This window comes from Argopecten irradians, chromosome 1 (assembly GCF_041381155.1).
Source record: "Argopecten irradians isolate NY chromosome 1, Ai_NY, whole genome shotgun sequence".
Taxonomy (NCBI): domain Eukaryota; kingdom Metazoa; phylum Mollusca; class Bivalvia; order Pectinida; family Pectinidae; genus Argopecten; species Argopecten irradians.
The window spans coordinates 65,001,221-65,020,687 of record NC_091134.1 but is presented as its reverse complement, the minus strand read 5'-3'; the positions used below and the strand labels follow the sequence as shown (position 1 = coordinate 65,020,687).

Below are 19,467 nucleotides of genomic sequence, written 5' to 3'. Positions count from 1 at the left end.
TCGATATAAACATATTTAAACTATAACTTAGAAAAAGCAAACGAATAGAAATAACGAAAATATATATTAGGAAGTCATAATGAGGTAAAATGGTATAAAGCTAGTATATTAATGATCCTAAATAAAAGGCCGAAACAAATTCAAAGTATTTCAAAAATCATTTCTATGGAATATATATTCAGCTACTATAGGGCCTTCTTCAGTCCAAAATAACTCTTACACAACGTGTTCGTCAACAGGTTTGTTTACATCTAGTGATTAACAAAGAGACGCAATTTCTGTATCCACTGACGAAAATACTGAAATGTCTCAAATGGTATGTAACATTCGAATTTATGATCTCGGAGCTCATACCACTAACCTTGACTGTCATTTTATGATCTCGGAGCTCACACCACTTACTTTGACTGTCATTTTATGATCTCGGAGCTCACACCACTTACCTTGACTGTAATTTTATGATCTCGACCTCACACCACTTACCTTGACTGTCATTTTATGATCTCGGAGCTCACACCACTTACCTTGACTGTCATTTTATGATCTCGGAGCTCACACCACTTACCTTGACTGTCATTTTATGATCTCGGAGCTCACACCACTTACCTTGACTGTCATTTTATGATCTCGGAGCTCACACCACTTACTTTGACTGTCATTTTATGATCTCGGAGCTCACACCACTTACCTTGACTGTCATTTTATGATCTCGGAGCTCACACCACTAACCTTGACTGACATTTTATGATTTCGGAGCTCACACCACTTACTTTGACTGTCATTTTATGATCTCGGAGCTCACACCACTTACCTTGACTGTCATTTTATGATCTCGGAGCTCACACCACTTACCTTGACTGTCATTTTATGATCTCGGAGCTCACACCACTTACATTTGTACCTTGACTGTCATTTTATGATATCGGAGCTCACACCACTTACCTTGACTGTCATTTTATGATCTCGGAGCTCACACCACTTACCTTGACTGTCATTTTATGATCTCGGAGCTCACACCACTTACCTTGACTGTCATTTTATGATATCGGAGCTCACACCACTTACCTTGACTGTCATTTTATGATCTCGGAGCTCACACCACTAACCTTGACTGACATTTTATGATTTCGGAGCTCACACCACTTACTTTGACTGTCATTTTATGATTTCGGAGCTCACACCACTTACTTTGACTGTCATTTTTTGATCTTGGAGCTCACACCACTTACCTTGACTGACATTTTATGATTTCGGAGCTCACACCACTTACTTTGACTGTCATTTTATGATCTCGGAGCTCACACCACTAACCTTGACTGACATTTTATGATTTCGGAGCTCACACCACTTACCTTGACTGTCATTTTATGAAAATATTGGCACTGCTACTGCTGGCCTGAATCTGGAATACTATGAAACTCTTGCACAATACCAATAACAATGTCTTGTCAGGCAGAATTCATTAATACTTGTTAAAAGCTTACTTTCACCATTTTTGGTCTTGATATCCAAATATCATAGTAACAAATATATCAAAGTGTCTGTTTTACCTATTACCCCCGATCGATGAATTTAAAATGATAATGCATTTCTTTCCATTTTGTTTTAATTATAACTACGCGACTTTCATTATTTGTATAATTATTTGTTTGTTCTACAAATTCTCGATTAATGAAGTGATAATGCATTACACCTCTTTTTGTTTTAATTAGTATTCTGTGTCTTATGAGAATGCCCTACATGTTACTTGTCACATTTGTAAACTCCGACCACATTTCCTATGGATTTCAGCCTACAGTATTGTAGTCATAAACGTGGGCATTCTTTATAAAAAGATGGCAAAATGGACGAATGTATAATTAACAATATAAAACATACCATTCAGCAGGGGAGGGCATGTAATCATACATATGGCTTCATATTTCCTATATTTTAGATTTCCTTATTGCAAAGCCTTTGGCTTAACGATCTCTAGAGTAACAAAATTACTTTGATCAGGCTTGTCATTGACGTGAATCTGTTGTTTGACAGTTGTCATGCCGATGTATGAACTGTCATCTACGACTGAATATATTTCGGACAATTTAGAAAATTTGATCAAAAACTATTCCAAAGAGGCAATTTTATCATCGGAATGTAATCAGTATTTAGCTCAATTTTGTGCTAGAGTGTCGGAAGAAAAAAAAACCAGATCTAAAAACAACACCTGGAAAACGGGGAAAAAGTCGATAATCTGTACACATGTATATATAGTATATTCTTTGGAGTGACGTACAATGTACTAGATTTGTTGTCAGTGGTGATCATGATCATTTCCAAAAGCACTTTCAATTAATATGATGTATACAGCTCCGATAGCAACTTAGATAATATGTTGTTGTTTTTTTTTAAATGACATGAGATGTTAATTCGCCATATAAATCTAAAGCGCATTAGAAGCTGCATCTTAAAAAGATGAATATTTTGTTTTTAGAAATAAATATCGCAGGGAAATGTGCACATGGGTGAGTCTATAAAATATGAGATGCATTAAGAGAATACCGGATGTCAATTTAAATGTTGATGAGATCTTCCACTTAATGGCATTCCTGTGCGACATGCTGTTCAGTGGTATTAATTTGTTGAATTGGGAAATTATACAGAATAGCGTAGTGAGATTCCTTGATCAATAGAATGCTGGGACCTCTATGTATTTCTCTCCTGATACGTTTGTACTGGTGTATATGAAGTAAAGTTATAGTACAAAATAAATTAATATTCTACGAAGGAAACGTGTATTTTGTTTTGCTACATCTTTCTACTATTGTGAATATTGTATGATATAGGCAATTACATATGTTTTGTAAAACGATACCACCAGCCCTCCACCTCTGGGTAGCGAGTTCGCAACTCATGTGTAATGTGCACTTGGTACTCCGGGTTCCTCCACCATCAAATCTGTCACGTTTTTACATGACCCTGGCTGTTAATAGGACGTAAAACTGAACAAATAAAACCTTAACAAATGTGAATCGAAATCAGACATGCTATTGAAATTGGTAAAAACCCACTTTTAGTACACAATACGTAGATTAAGCCATTATAAGTGTATAACATGCAGACATGTTTCTTCCTTTGCCACCAAACCTAAAAATATAAAACCTTAAGAGGCGTATCTTCGTTACCACTTACGACATATCGCCTACGGCTACCTTTCTACTTTTAATAATAAGCGATTCATATACAACTCAAATTCAGTTCTAAATCAGTTTTAAATCATTTTCATACAATCACGTGTTTCTATCGCCCGAGGCTGAACTGTTGCTGCTTGGAGACCATTTTAAAGCAATGGACAAAGACAGAAGGGAGATAGATAACGAAGATCAATTTCACTGAAACGGATAAGTATAGTCAATGTCTGTGGAATGGAGCTTTCCTTTTTAAGTGGAAAGACGGGGGAAATGCTACTTTCAGATAAAAAATAAAACCGTAATTATACTTGATTAAGAGACTAAATGATATAATTATACTGTACTAAGTTACACTACTCCGACAGTTCCGTTCCGATGGTATATTGTATATAAATGTTGACGAAGAAAGAGATATCTGTGCATGCATTATGGAGTCATATAAAATCGAGAAAAATCTTCACAACAGGACTTCGCATGAGTTGTTCTGATTATAACATAAAATGTATAAAATGTACCACTTTTCCTTTCAGTAAAATGCTGCTAAATTCGTTACGAAACAGACTGTAATCAATGTGTATTTATGTGGGAAATAATATAATTACATTGAATGAACTATGGATACCTTTACAGAGAGAGCGGGAGAGTGGGGCTTTTAGGAACACCCATCGCAACATCAGCGTATTGATTTTACTATAGGACTGCCCGTTCACCACTTCCGATCATATATAAATGCGCAGAGATGGATTTCCTGCTATTTTGTTCGAGCCATATATTCCACGCTACATGTTATAATTCCTTCCTTAACCCATGACATCTATTATCATTCTATTCAAGCAGCACAGCTTTAGACGGATATTGCTTCAAATTACAATCTAACTTTAAAAGTTTTATAATAGATCAAAACGTTCCTTACCATTGATGAATATTAGTATACATTGTATTTGCTATTTCCATGTGACTATAACACAACGGTGACAATACGAACAATAACGAACAAAATAACTCTACAACAAAATTATCTTAAATTATCATTTTGTGTGATCATCCATGGAAGTGTATGGCGGATCATTATGACAGCGGTGTTGCGTCACTTGTGGCCACAATAGACGTATTCTGACTATAGCACGGAGCACCCGCTGGGAGTCATTCACAGACACTTAAAGCTCCTGCTGGTCCAGAGAGCCCACGGTAGACTGAAACTGATCATATATGAGGATCACGATCCTACAACGAAGCCTGGCTGGGTAGTTAAGGTTGCGAATGTCTACGATCACACAAAAAATGTTGGTGATTTAATATCTGTTGAGGTATTTTCACCATTTCTCGTCAGAATAACCGACATTCAACAGACATTTGCTGTCTTTTTTGCAACATGTGACTTAAATGCATAACCTTGGTAGCAACATGGAAACATTCTACACATAAGGTAAGTCAAACGCCTCTATAGTTATTTCACCTTGCATTTATAAATTTATGTATTTGTACATGAAGATCAAAAGGAAATAGGCGTTGGTATCAAACTCAGTCATTTTGTTGACGGATCTTTGAAAACAAACCATATGAGTTGTAATGAAAACATTGTTCAGACAGCACGATGTCCATATTCGGATATTATGCCACTCTATAAAGGTGTATTTTGTGGGATTGCAATGAAGCCGGTAATAGTTTCGGGGATAGATCTCATAGATGCAAATGCAGTAGTCACACAATTCTAAAGGTTTCTCATACTCGACTTTCTCGTTCTTAAGTTCATATTAATTGTCGTCAAATGGTGCATATCATCCATCATGATCGTTAACTGTTTTAATGTGGCAAGGGACCTATTCATTTTGGGGGCTTAGATAAAAGTTATATGCATTGCAAAAAATGTCTTCAATATACCAACAAGTAAAAATACTTACTAATTAATTGTCTTAAGTCAGAAGTCGGTAGTGGATGAAAGTTCTTTCTGTAATTGTTATCACAATATTGTCTGCTCCTAGTATTGCCGGGGAGGGTGTGTGAAGTAGCACATAAGCAACAGAGTCCTTTCTAGACAAGATCGGGTTTAAATTAATTACAAGACAATAGTTTATCTATATTTCTACATTTCGTAATTTCAAAATTCGTGAAAGCAAATTCTTTATTGAAACGCATTACACAGGTAAAGGTAGGTCTATATCCTAATAAAACCCACATCTCCTCTACAGAACCAATACTATGCAGTTCGGTTCACCAGCATATAATTATTAAATCTTATCAACTATTTTGACCCCAGTCCATTGACACGCTACAATGACGTCACAGTGGGTATACATTTACGTTCATTTTGATATTTGCATTTAGCGCAGGGAAACGAGGATTATTTCGAAACTTTCTATTGTTACGTAACTTTTACGTGACGCCATTACCATTATGATATAGCATTGCATGATCGTGTATGTTTCCCTGTAAAAGAAGTATATAGTGAAGATCACTGGTGTGGAAAAGATGAAATCGCACGCTCTCTTAAAATGTTTATGAGCTGATATGTGAGGTTGATGTACTAAACACACAATGGCCTTGTTGAGAGGGTACGCAAATGTGAGAATTATGTACTAAACACACAATGGCCTTGTTGATAGGGTACGGAAATGTGAGGGTGATGTGCTAAACACACAATGGCCTTGTTGAGAAGGTACGCAAAATGTGAGGTGATGTAATAAACACATAATGACCTTGTTGAGAAGGTACGCAAATGTGAGAATAATGTACTAAACACACAATGTCCTTGTTGAGAGGGTACGCAAATGTGAGGTGATGTACTAAACACACAATGGCCTTGTTGAGAGGGTACGCAAATGTGAGGTGATGTACTAAACACACAATGACCTTGTTGAGAGGGTACGCAAAATATGAGGTGATGTACTAAACACACAATGACCTTGTTGAGAGGGTACGCAAATGTGAGGTGATGTACTAAACACACAATGACCTTGTTGGGAGAGTACGCAAATGTGAGGTGATGTACTAAACACACAATGGCCTTGTTGAGAAGGTACGCAAAATATGAGGTGATGTACTAAACACACAATGACCTTGTTGAGAGGGTACGCAAACGTGAGAATTATGTACTAAACACACAATGGCTTTGTTGAGAGGGTACGCAAACGTGAGAATTATGTACTAAACACACAATGGCCTTGTTGAGAGAGTACGCAAATGTGAGAATTATGTACTAAACACACAATGGCCTTGTTGAGAGGGTACGCAAATGTAAGAATTATGTACTAAACACACAATGGCCTTGTTGAGAGGGTACGCAAATGTGAGGGTGATGTACTAAACACACAATGGCCTTGTTGAGAGGGTACGCAAATGTGAGAATGATGTACTAAACACACAATGGCCTTGTTGAGAGGGTACGCAAATGTAAGAATTATGTACTAAACACACAATGGCCTTGTTGAGAGGGTACGCAAATGTAAGAATTATGTACTAAACACACAATGGCCTTGTTGAGAGAGTACGCAAATGTGAGGGTGATGTACTAAACACACAATGGCCTTGTTGAGAGGGTACGCAAATGTAAGAATTATGTACTAAACACACAATGGCCTTGTTGAGAGAGTACGCAAATGTGAGGGTGATGTACTAAACACACAATGACCTTGTTGAGAGGGTACGCAAATGTGAGGTGATGTACTAAACACACCTTGTTGGGAGGGCAATAATGCCTTATTGTATAATATCGTGCTGTGATAGTGCCCTCGCTTTTAATTTGATCATTACTCGTCCTATTGTTAGAGTATAGGGTCCTCCAAAAAAAAGCCATACAGAAAAAAAGTGTTTATGCGTATAACCAATGAATAGCTAAAACCTGTAATATTAAGATAGTTTGAGCCGTTTGTCATAGTTCAGTTGACTGAATTGTTTCTAACAAAGAAACATCGGCTGCAAATACCAAATTACACAGAAACACGTGTTATATTCACAGATGAAGGTCAACTGACCCGTGATTGAAACCGAGATCCTTAAAGCCATCAATAAGTACATGACTACAAATTCATTATAGAGCAATTGCTGTGTTATCAGCACACATCAATCTGTCGATATTTTCCGTGTGCTGTCTAGGCTGTGGTTGTAACGGAATAGTGTCGGATACTAAGTTGATGGAGTTATGGCAGTCTTATCTTCAATTTTCTCTTTGAGCAATCACAGTTGTATGTTAAATAGAACCTGAAACATGACTGAATGTGATAATTAAAGTCTGTACTTTTACATTTGCTCAATAAAACCCGTCACTCGTTTTGTTCAACTGATCGGGCGTTGACATATAACATTGACATGTTGTCGTTTTCTCTAACGTTTTCCAGTTGTTTGCTGTTTCGGGCGTTGATTCCATATCTCCCTCTGACATATATAAATATATAAATGATATATATTTATTCTATGGGCCGATGATCTTCAATATGTAGCAAGAGCAACGCCATTCCATTACCGCCTATATCAAAATAACTGACACATTTAGCATGAATGTCAGGAAACCATTCGTAATTATTTTGTGTTTCGAACCCTACATACACTCATTACCATTCTGTATATAATTCATCTGCCAAGTGTGTCCTACTGTTTCTTCCCCATGGCTGATTAAAACAAACATTGCCAGCCAGTATGGTTTGTCTTATTAGAGGTGATACGTTTGAATGGAGAGAATAAAATGCAGAAAAAGATGTTTTATAAGCAAACCCTTAATAATTGGGAATACAGTTTCATAGAAAAGTAGGCGTAACCTTGGTAACTGATGTCACCGTGGTATTTGGTTGGACGGTATTGGGTTTAGTGTTTTTGTTATGATCGGTAGGGTCGCGAACAAATTTAGATTAAAAAGTAACTATTTTCTGAGCGTTTTAAGATCATTTCAATTGGAAAATGTATTGATATATATCCCTACGAAAATGACAGATTTTAAACAAAAAGAAGCGAAAAGACTTCATTTTTCTCTGTGTCAAAATAAAATTTTAGTTTGATGTAGGAGTTGGATGATGGACATTGTATTTTAAATATATATGGTGTAGTTTTACATTCTCGTTATACAGAATTGAAAAATAAATTCTATTATGGTTGCGATCGTGTTTAACTGATAAACTATTTCATAAAAACTTATTAACCCGACCAACCACTTGTTAAATCTAGTGATAGTTTGCTCACATATATACCACTACTTTGATACAATCGAACAGGGTTTGTCGTGTACCATGTAAGTTTTTCGCTATGGGGAAAAATATAAAGATACGCGAAAAAAGTAGCGAGTCAACGGTAAGACCTATAAGTCCATCTGTATTAAGGACAGGTGATTTTACATGACCTATGAGTCCAGCTGTATCAAGGACAAGTGATTTTATATGACCTATAAGTCCAGCTGTATCAAGGACAAGTGATTTTATATGACCTATAAGTCCAGCTGTATCAAGGACAAGTGATTTTATATGACCTATAAGTCCAGCTGTATCAAGGACAAGTAATTTTATATGACCTATAAGTCCAGCTGTATCAAGGACAAGTGATTTTATATGACCTATAAGTCCAGCTGTATCAAGGACAAGTTATTTTATATGCAAAATATCACTGATATAACGAGGGATAATTCCTTTAACAGTTCTAACAACGACATAGTCATTCAGATCACCCGCCAATATAATATCAAAGCTGAAGTAAGTTTGATTGTGGAGACTTATGTGTATGGAAAAAACAGGAAAAAGGAAGTTGAGCTAAAGAAAGATGGAGTATAATTCAAACCTAAAAATAGCAAAAGGTACTACTAGACCATAAAAAGAATGTGTCTATGAAGTTTCGTGGAAATATCTCTGATGGTTTTAGAGTTATGCTCCGGAAATGAACCTGCTACAAAAATATGATATTTTCAGCAATGTTTCCATGGTTACGGAAAAAATGCAAATAATGAAAACCTAAAAATAGCAAAAAGCACTTCTAGACTATAAGAACAATGTGTCTATGAAGTTTCGTGGAAATATCTCTACTGGTTTTAGAGTTATGCTCCGGAAACCATTCGTACGGACGGACGGACGGACGGACGGACGGACGGAACCCATTTGTATATCCCCCGCCAACTTCGTTGGGCGGGGGATAACAAAAATTTATTACATACAAACAGCTATCCGCAATCACCAGCTAACATACGTGACATAGTAGTATACTAGGTCGCGGCCAGTAACAACTTGTTATAATGAATTGTGGAGATGTTATGGGTGGGGATATATTTCCGTACGTAGTGAATTCCGACAGAAGGGGATGTTACTGTTCAACAGCAAATGCGAAAAGAACTTTTAGATTCTAATATCCCCAACAGGTTCCATATCTTAACGTTATAAAAAGTGTATGGTAATGTGTTACAATAAATTGTTTGACATAGCATGCAAACACGTGAATATATAGGAGGAGCGAATCATTAACACATAGAACATTTCATAGTAAAAGATAAGTAAAGCAGTTCGTGTAATATAGATCATAAATATTTTATTGTGACATCTTTGTACCAAATATTCATTTTATGACTCAAAATTGGTTTTCTTTCTGTTGAATTTACGCCATACATCATATAGGATTTTATAGTAATTCGACAAGCTCTCGGATCATATATCCGGTTTCCTTTGTACGGAACACTGCTTTTTAGACTTATATAATCGTCAGTAACAGTGTGGGTTGCTTTCACAGAGACATGTTACTTCATTAAATCACTCAGTTAACGTATTGGTAGATATATAGACGATTGTTCGCATTGAAAATGAAGCCGTTGTAATTTACAAAAAAAGTGATTGTTAAGGAAAAAAAGGGCGGGTGAGAGTTTCACCAGACCATGTATTGTTTTATGCTTCAACATTCAGAATAAACATAAATAATGTTTTGATGCTTTCTATGTGCTTTATTTGAATGTTGTGGAGCGAAACTGGACCATTAAGCTAATTATAAATCAGATCATCTAGTTTGTGTTCGAAGAGGCCGGATTCGAGCCACGGTCTGGCCGTTCATGTTCTTCTCTGCTGTTACAAAATGTATAGTATATTTCCGGCAAATATGTTTGGCATTGGTCAACACTATAACATCGTCAAAACGGAGGGCACAACATTCATACGTCTTGTATATTTCGAAATAGAAAACATCCTTATCAGATTTCATCACAAATCTCTACATTTCGTGATTTCATGTAAAAGGTTAGTGCAAATCGATATCATTTCGATCTCATTGTCACTTCACTACAACAAATGCAGAACAACATCGATTTTTTTTCAAAGAAAATAAGCAGTGTTTTACCATTCAGTGAATTGTTCATGTAGTAGGGTATAACTAATATCAATGTGATAGTTTGGTATATGATATTAATGTAATATAACCGAAAAGTTTTTATTTTTTATGAAGGTGGACAGAAATAACTAATTTGTTACGTCATTAAATAGAAAGGCCTCTGTGGTAGATACTGATTAAGAAAATCGTTCATCCTCTTATCATCTTATCTTGAAGATTAAAATCCCGACGTCATACAATTGTTGAGAACATTCAAAGATCTTACGTAACTTGTTTTTACACTGGGATGAAATAGAAAAATCTCTTACCGATTTTACAGAAATCCCTGTCAAGGCTATGAGAATAATGAGAGCGCAGCTCTCAGCGCGGCCGCGTAAAGCGAAGCTCTGCTAACCATAACACGTGTGTGAGTATATAAATTCCAATACATTCCAGTACCCCTAGGACTATGAAATCGTGTCCCGCAGGAAAAGTCTCGCGCCTCCATGTAGGCAGCCATGTTTTAATTATCGTTATCAACACGACGAGATTTCAAATTTTTTGTACTAGACGAAATGTGTCATCGGTCGGGATACGCTTTAAAATTACTGCAAGTAGTTTTAATTTACACAAGTACAAGAACAACGCAATAAATGTACTGGTCCAATATATACTGTGTATGTTCTCAAAGCGCACGGCACCGTCAGCAGTGACATTAATAAACCTACGCCAAAGATGACGGCACAGATCCGCGCGTATTTTTTCATAACATGGCATATTGCCAAGTTTTCTATGCATCTGATAAAAACAAGATTGAAGTATATTGAGCTATTCCATTTCGATTATTTCGAATTCGTTCTAACTATTGATATTATGTGCATGTCAATGCAATATGGTTTCATTGTTAATTTCGTAGAAAAATGAAGACAATTTATACAGTTATGATGTTATGAATTTTTATAATCTTTGCGCTCTTCTGAGGCTTTGCCTTAAATTCATATTATCTTTCATGGGTCTGTCAAGTAGGCAGGGATATCTCAACTCGAATGAAAGATTTTTGTCGTCAGCCCGAGACTCGACAGATCCATATTTAATTATTTCTCTCCCATACTTCATAGAAAAAAATGTCAAATTTACATTGCGTTCCACCTTTTTCATCGCGCCATTATCACAGGATCGTCGTTTCCGTCAAAAATTGATGACGTCATCGACAATGCACGCCGCGGCTACGCCGCATGTATCGATGACGTCAATAATTTTCTAGTTCCTGTGAGCTGCTTACACCCTTTGTAAGATAGATTTTTCACTTACCTCAGACTTGAATTCCATAATTCACAGGGATATCCCGTAGTTGCTAGGGGAAAGATATCTCTATCTTACACGGGGTGGTGTAAGAAAATTCACACGCGATAGACAATAAAGTGACGTCATTAATACATGTGGCGTAACTGCGGCGTGCATTGTAGGTGACGTCATGAAAGATTTTGCGGTCAACCCTCGGCAAGCCCGGGTTGAACGGCCAAAATCTGTCACTCGGGTTGAGATATCTCTGCCCACTTCACATACCCATATAAGATTCAATTAGTCTACAATTTTATTTGTGAGAATTGTTTTCTATCTCACCCTAGGTAAAGACAAACTACACGAATTCTTTGCAAGTGCTCAACCATTGTATGACGTCACGACAACTATATCATGACGTCACGGTAATAATATTTTATCGTCACAATATATATGAAATTACGCCACAAGGACGGCGAAGACTACAATTCATTGAAGTCGCGTCATCGTCGCTCTCATTAGTGAGACGTCATTATTAGATACACAAAGTGGTGCACAGGGTAAGAGAACGGGACTAATTGACCATCTTGGCGTTGATACAGGAGATCTCAACCCTCGGGGAACGATTCCTAAGTTGTCAAACACCAGGCTTTGCGTTGTTTTTGATAACTTCAGATTCTTTCCCCTCGGGTTGAGATTCTCCTATCTCACCCAATGGGGGTGACAGATTCTATCAATCTATTTCCTAGCAACCAAAAGAGATCGCTGTGAAGTATGGAAGAACCATAGAATCGTTCAACCAGTTTGGGAGGAGGACAGGATGGGTTAAATAAAAACGGTTCATCCCTTTTGGCAACAACTGAACTGCTTTCTAGTTTTATCAGGGGAATGTTGTGTCTACTTTTTTCAGCATTTTGATAGTTTCCTTTCATTTTTTATTATTTTTGTTCTTTATTCTCTTCCTGGTTTCCTTACATTTTATTCCTTTCTAAACCTTTCTACAATATGCCATTATGTGTGATTATATTTGGTATTCCATCTGAAATGTTATTGGACTATAATGAGGACATTAGCCGTATTTGACGTCGAGCGCCTTCCCACTTGAACAGTCATGGTAAATTGACTTATTATTTCCGCCTTAACATGCATGCATGCTTATTGTTTGATCCCCTTGTCAGGCAATGACACATACTTTCAACGCCTGTCCATACTTTCCGATTAGCACAAATTCGACTGTACAAAAATTCTCTTCTATTTGGTACAAGGACACTTTCTTTAAAACAGATGATTTGACGCACTCTCGTTTAGATTAGAAATTGGTACACAGACCTGCGACAACGCATTTAGATTGAATATCACCAATGTATATATCCGAAAATATGCTATTACTTCAAAATGCACAGATCGCTAATGCTGCTTTGCTGCTCAATCTGAGTCGGATATACTTAGTTGCCTAATATTTGCCTGACGGATGCCGTCCATGAAAGAAGATAATGCTTACATAGGCAATATTTCCTAGGTCAAGGAATCTTGCCAGAAATTCTGGTCAATTTCAGGTCAAAATTTCTGAACCTGAAATTCTGTTCAATTTTAGGATATGAAATTTGGCCTGTGATCCCCTGTGTACTCTCTTAATGTTCATATCTCCTAAAGCTTCTTTAGATAAATAAGGGCCTATTTTAAAGCTATGGAAAACTCGTCCTGGATGTGTATACAAAATGTAGTTGTGCTTGTTTTACCAGCCCATTGAATCCCGTCACTATGTGACGAGTTTCATTAGGAGTACTATGCCAGTATTTGGAAGGTTAAATATATTATAAGAGTCGATAATCATGTTGACCAGCTACAAAATCTAGTGTTAAATGTCTAAATTATCTGTCAATTTGTAATAATGGTGTTCGTATCGCTTCGGAAAACAAAATGAACCCAATTAACCGCTTACTTCAGGAGTATGAGAGAGCTGATTGTGTTATAACCTATATTTATTCATACATAAATGGGTTAAATACATTGAATCATTGCGGAAGTATTCTGACGATGTGAATACAATTTCTAGTGATTGATAAATTGAAGATCGGCCGTTGATAACCAATCTCATATAGATATGCAGTATTTTTGTTTTCATACGACAGGGTAAATACTCAAGGGAAGGAAAATTCATTACATAAATATACGGATTACAGGATATTTTGACTCCATATATATCATATCACATGATACTGATGTCTAGGAAAGCTTCAGTTAGAGTCCCATTGATTCCCGGAACTGTTTCGTGGTTAAGGAATGATCAGGAGTCTATTGTCTGAAAGCTATTGACCAGTCTCGACCCAGTCACCAGATCGAGATTATTTCAGATACGTATATTTTTCATCGATAATGGATGTAAACGTATGAAGATTGCTCTTCCCAAGATTAATTACATAGCATTGATCTTGCTAGACAGCGCTTGTTCCTGGGAGAAATAAAATGTGGCTTGAAGAGTTACCAAACTTCTATATAGAGGGATCTGGGTTTTTTTCGTCATATATACAAATGTTAATATATTCTATTGTCCTAATCGGGATAAAATCAAAACATTTGTAGGTATTCTCTCCATTATGCTTTGCTCATTCACAGTTAATATTGGGTTGTGTTGTGTATTCGTGTTCACTAGAGAGATACCATTACTTTTGTCCATATGTCTGTGGTGAGTTAATGATTACTCAGTTTGCGGTTTATTAGCATATTAGCCGCCCGACTTTTAACAGGACAAATACATCGGTCACGTCGATCTCAGTTAGGAACAAACTTTCTCACACAGTCTTAATTTACGTGTAGCTAGTGGAATGTGTGCACGGGACAAGGGGATAGAAAAGTAACATTGCAAGCGCACGCTACATTAATTGTCACCATTTCAGCATCATATGTATACGATCACGAATGAAAGGCTGAATCCTTAGGGACGTGATCATGCACGTATCCTATTTCTGGTCATGCCATTTTCAACTGGTCATATTATTTTGTTCACAATTACCACTGGTCATATCGGTTGATTGTATACTTTGCTGAAAAGTAGTTTAGCATTATCAATGCCTGTTGCTGAGTGAAGTAATAGAGGCTTTGGGAGGTGGCGCTACATACACAAGCCTTACCCACCCCTGGACGTACGTTTTCACAGACTGGGATATATTATTTACATAGGTAAGGGAAAGTAAGGTATTATCGTTCATTGGTCGTTACACCAGTAACATAAAGTGGTAAAATAGGACAGACACTATCATCATCAAGTCTATCAGTACTACACAATAAAGAACACAACAATTGTCTTAATACGAATATTAGTTTACTAGTAACTGTCGAACAACTCAGACAGTAGCCCATCCGTCCAAATTTAACTTCATTTGGTTATTGCTCCGGTTGATATTTCTGAATTGAATTTACTATGTTCCTGTCGAGATATTTAATGATTAATTACAATACGAGATAGGAGATCCACCGCATAAAGTTATACAGGTTGAACGAGGTACTTAATTGAGCTACAACTACTGCATGCAATCAATTTGTTCACAAACTCCACGGCAATACTTATTCTGTTGTACCCTTACCATTCTTTATGACTTCTCTAATGGATGTGTTAGCAATGCTGACAGAGTTCATTACGGTGCCAAATACGATTACAATAACTCCTGAATCTAGCCAATAGGAAGAGCGGGTTCTGTCACATGGTGTATAATTAAAGTATAGCGCATCCACGCCATCTTTCCCAAGTTTTGGATAAAAGTATACAGTATTCCAACAATGTAATTTCTAATATATTCGTTGGAAATTTGTTTTCTTTCCTTTTGCGATAAGATCTCAGACTTGACCGATGCTTATTATAGCAATAATAATGCATAATTATGCAAATTAGACTAAAATATTAAGATAACTCGGTTTTCTTTTCCTTGTTATCCTTCGTGAGTATCATAATGAGAAGTTTTACAAAAACACAATATATACAAACGATAAATAAAACCTGTCGACGCTGATATCAATGCGCCATGATGTCTTGACCTCTTTACAAGACGTTACCTGGTTTATGGTGCCCGAGACCAATAAAAATACATAATTTGATTTCAAGTTATTTAATTAGTGATACTGATATAATTATCGCTCGTGGTAAATATCATCAAGAACACCGTACGCGTTGACCAGCGTTGGTCTATTTTCTCCTCTGGTGTGTCACCAGCGGAGAGGCGAGGCCAGTAATTCACGTCAAGTGAGTTATAAACACATGGAGGGTTTCTCTCCAACATCGTTAAGGTTGTGTCAGGAATATTAATCAAACTTCTACAAACGAATACTAATACACTTCACTCTCAGTATATCAGATTCATATAGACCAAAGGTACTTGAGATGCTGATTAATTTGATAAAATATGCACTCGGAAAACCTGGTGTAAGATTCTTTGTCTATAAAACTGAAGATATGATTAAAGTAATAATATTTTAGTATTTGATATCAATCCCCTTTAAATTACATTTCAATTTTAAGAATGCTTAAAGAATATTCCGAAGTTAAAATTACACTTATGATTAACAACATATCATTCATCATAGAATGAATAAATATTATCCGTTTCACCAAGAGATTTAAAATTGTATGATATCTGAATTCACGAAATAAGAAAAAACATGAATATATATCATTAAAGTATAAAAAGCGAATTTTTCTTGACTAACACATAAAATACATTAGAAGTTTTCAATATATCTTGAATTTAATCTCCATTTTGTTGACCGAACTTTTTTTTATTAAACTCTATAACATGCCATTGCCTATATATAATACCACTCATATTTTGCTCCTGCACATCTGAATCGTTTATCCATATAGTTCCTATTCCCATTTTACAGACTATGTACTAGATAATTCATGTTTTGCACAGTTTAATCACATCAACACAAGTCATCAAAAACCAAGTCTAACACGCGTTCAGTACAGAACATTTGTCTCCTTATAAGTCCGTCTTTCAATGGACTTCGAACGATATCACTGACCCAAAGGACGACTGTGCAGGGTAGCTGTTCAGATTGTAGATACTAAATTTCCTCGGCTGATTATATTTTTAGATTGACTGCAGATTAATCTGATTAACAAAATATGAACAGAACAAAACACTGAAACATAATGAATTTAATGTCTGGCATAGTGTTTTTGATTTGACAGACGATGGACGAATGTACAGGACTATCATGATAATTTGTTTTCGGTTTAACACAATTTTTCTTTGACTTAACAAATTTGGCTACTGTTATAAACTCCAAAATGTACATAAATGTTTTGACGACGCCATTAATAATCGCCTGAATCAAATGACATAATCTTGTGTGAATTGTTTCACTAATCGCCTGTAACATCCTTACAGAACCTTTTCTGGTCATTTTACATCAATTGCACGAGTCGAATAACACCCTTTTAACCTTTTCACGTGGTCTTACGTTTTCTGATTGTAAAACAAATAGAAAACATGAAAATGCTAATAAAAATCCCGGGTTATTGAGATTTGCACGGGAGTTTTTAGACTCGACATAAAAATCATTGCGTGTAGAAAAACTTCTTTTTTCAATTATAAATTATATTCTCGTCCTTTTGGCTCTCTTGTTTAATAAAAGTTTTAATAAATGAGCGCGGTAACAATTTGGTGTGTAGACCAAAAACGGAATTGTACTCTTTTTTCATACACTGCTTCGCAGTTCTGTCGGTCTATAATCCAATAAGTGGAAAAAAGCAATGCAAGAAAAGTCTTCAGAAATGGCGGAATTTTCCTATAGTTTTCACTTATTTCTTTTTTTCCAAACTGAGTTAAAAGTACTAATACAGTTGAGATTCAATAACCTTACAAGGGCTACTACAGTAAAGAACACACGACTTCCGTGTACTGTTAGGCTAATAGGTGTTGACACACTTCAGCATTATAAATGTTTTACCCTGTGTTGGCCTACGGATGTGTGATGTATATGTTATTGTGGCCTTTCACTTATCAATCGAGCAACAGACAAACGTTTCCTGGGACCAAGTGCTGCAATAAAATATTTTATTACAGATACTAGCTCAATTAGATCATTTATTTTTATTTTACTTCCACTCGCTGGACAAACTGACATATTAGATACGTGATATGAACATAGGCTTGGAAAAGTACAGTGACTTGTCCTAATACATTATCCTGAGGGAAGTGTTGGATGTGAACATATGAACTGTTATCAGATGAGTCTACCTCTAATTACTTTAGTGAAGACAACTCGACCCACTTATAGGACGGATATGAGTTATCATTCCAGACATAACCATCATTAGCTACTTTAGTATACATCATGTGTGCACTTCAATCTGGCCTTCAATATTATACTTCTGGGGTGTAAATAGAGTAGAATTACCAAAACAAGCCCATGTGATAATTAGTCCATAGTGTCACAATAAACCTACAGACGTCTTCACATGGTGGGTGGGTGTACCGATGGTATAGTGAGTTACAATTATCTGTATACCTTCAATCCCGTTTTATTTGTGTTTAGACAGACCCAATTACATAAGTTACATTTCAAGTGCATTTGATATAGATTTCGATTATGAAACACAGAATACATTTGCTGTACATGACAATGAAATATGAGCTGGCTCGGCACCGGTACTTGAGGTGTCTGACAATCTACTCACTAGACCGTCTTGGTGGAGTTTTATATTAGAAGCATTGCTGAGTAATTGACATGTATATAATGGCGTACATATTATTCTTGTCTTAAGACACGCTCCCTCCAATTAGTGACAAACCCTGACATGTCGTTAACTGACCAACTCTTACCATATTGGATACTATCGGATACTCGCATCATTCTTGATCATGTTGATTGTTTGTTGGTAAGCACATGATCGACAGTCATGTTCGTATAATGACTGATCAGGGGAGGTCGTAAGAAATGTCCGTCCATGTTAGTATGCTAGAGGCTGCAAGAAATCTACCTTGTTTGCGTATATCGCTTACTCGTCACTGGAACTGAAACCAATTATTACAAACTCGACCCTATGTTTATGACTTAAAGACGTGTTGTTAGGATAAAAAACAGACATGCCACAGGGAAGGAAACAAGCTGTCTCAAGATGTCTGAAACACAGAAAAATGCTATATTTGGATTACAAAATATATATATTGTTGCACCCCGTTATTATGGCATGATTGTGTCAAATGATAAACCTCTAACGGAGCGCAAAATATATCAATTCAAATATATGGCCTATTTTCATATGACAAAGCGAGTATTTCTTCCTACCTTGGTATAACTGTGAAAATCTTGCTTTCTACCTTGGTATAACTGTGAGAGTCCTACTTCCCACCTTGGTATAACAGTGAGAGTCCTGCTTCCTACCTTGGTATAACAGTGAGAGTCCTGCTTCCTACCTTGGTATAACAGTGAGAGTCCTGCTTTCTACCTTGGTATAACAGTGAGAGTCCTGCTTTCTACCTTGGTATAACGTGAGAGTCCTGCTTCTACCTTGGTATAACGTGAGAGTCCTGCTTTCTACCTTGGTATAACAGTGAGAGTCCTGCTTTCTACCTTGGTATAACGTGAGAGTCCTGCTTTTCCTGTATAACTGAGTCCTGCTTTCTACCTTGGTATAACAGTGAGAGTCCTGCTTTCTACCTTGGTATAACAGTGAGAGTCCTGTTCACCTTGGTATAACGTGAGTCCTGCTTTCTACCTTGGTATAACTGTGAGAGTCCTGCTTTCTACCTTG

The 19,467-nt window shown here is 36.5% G+C and overlaps 1 protein-coding gene across 1 annotated transcript in view; it reads left to right on the top strand.

Annotated features, from left to right (window-relative positions):
* The first annotated feature begins 4,299 nt into the window (after positions 1-4,299).
* Positions 4,300-19,467, top strand: part of LOC138311031 (uncharacterized) — a 39,561-nt gene continuing 24,393 nt past the window's right edge. Inside the window, exon 1 of the mRNA XM_069252458.1 lies at positions 4,300-4,596. The gene's annotated coding sequence lies outside the window, so the exon portion shown is untranslated. The remainder of the gene's footprint in view (positions 4,597-19,467) is intronic.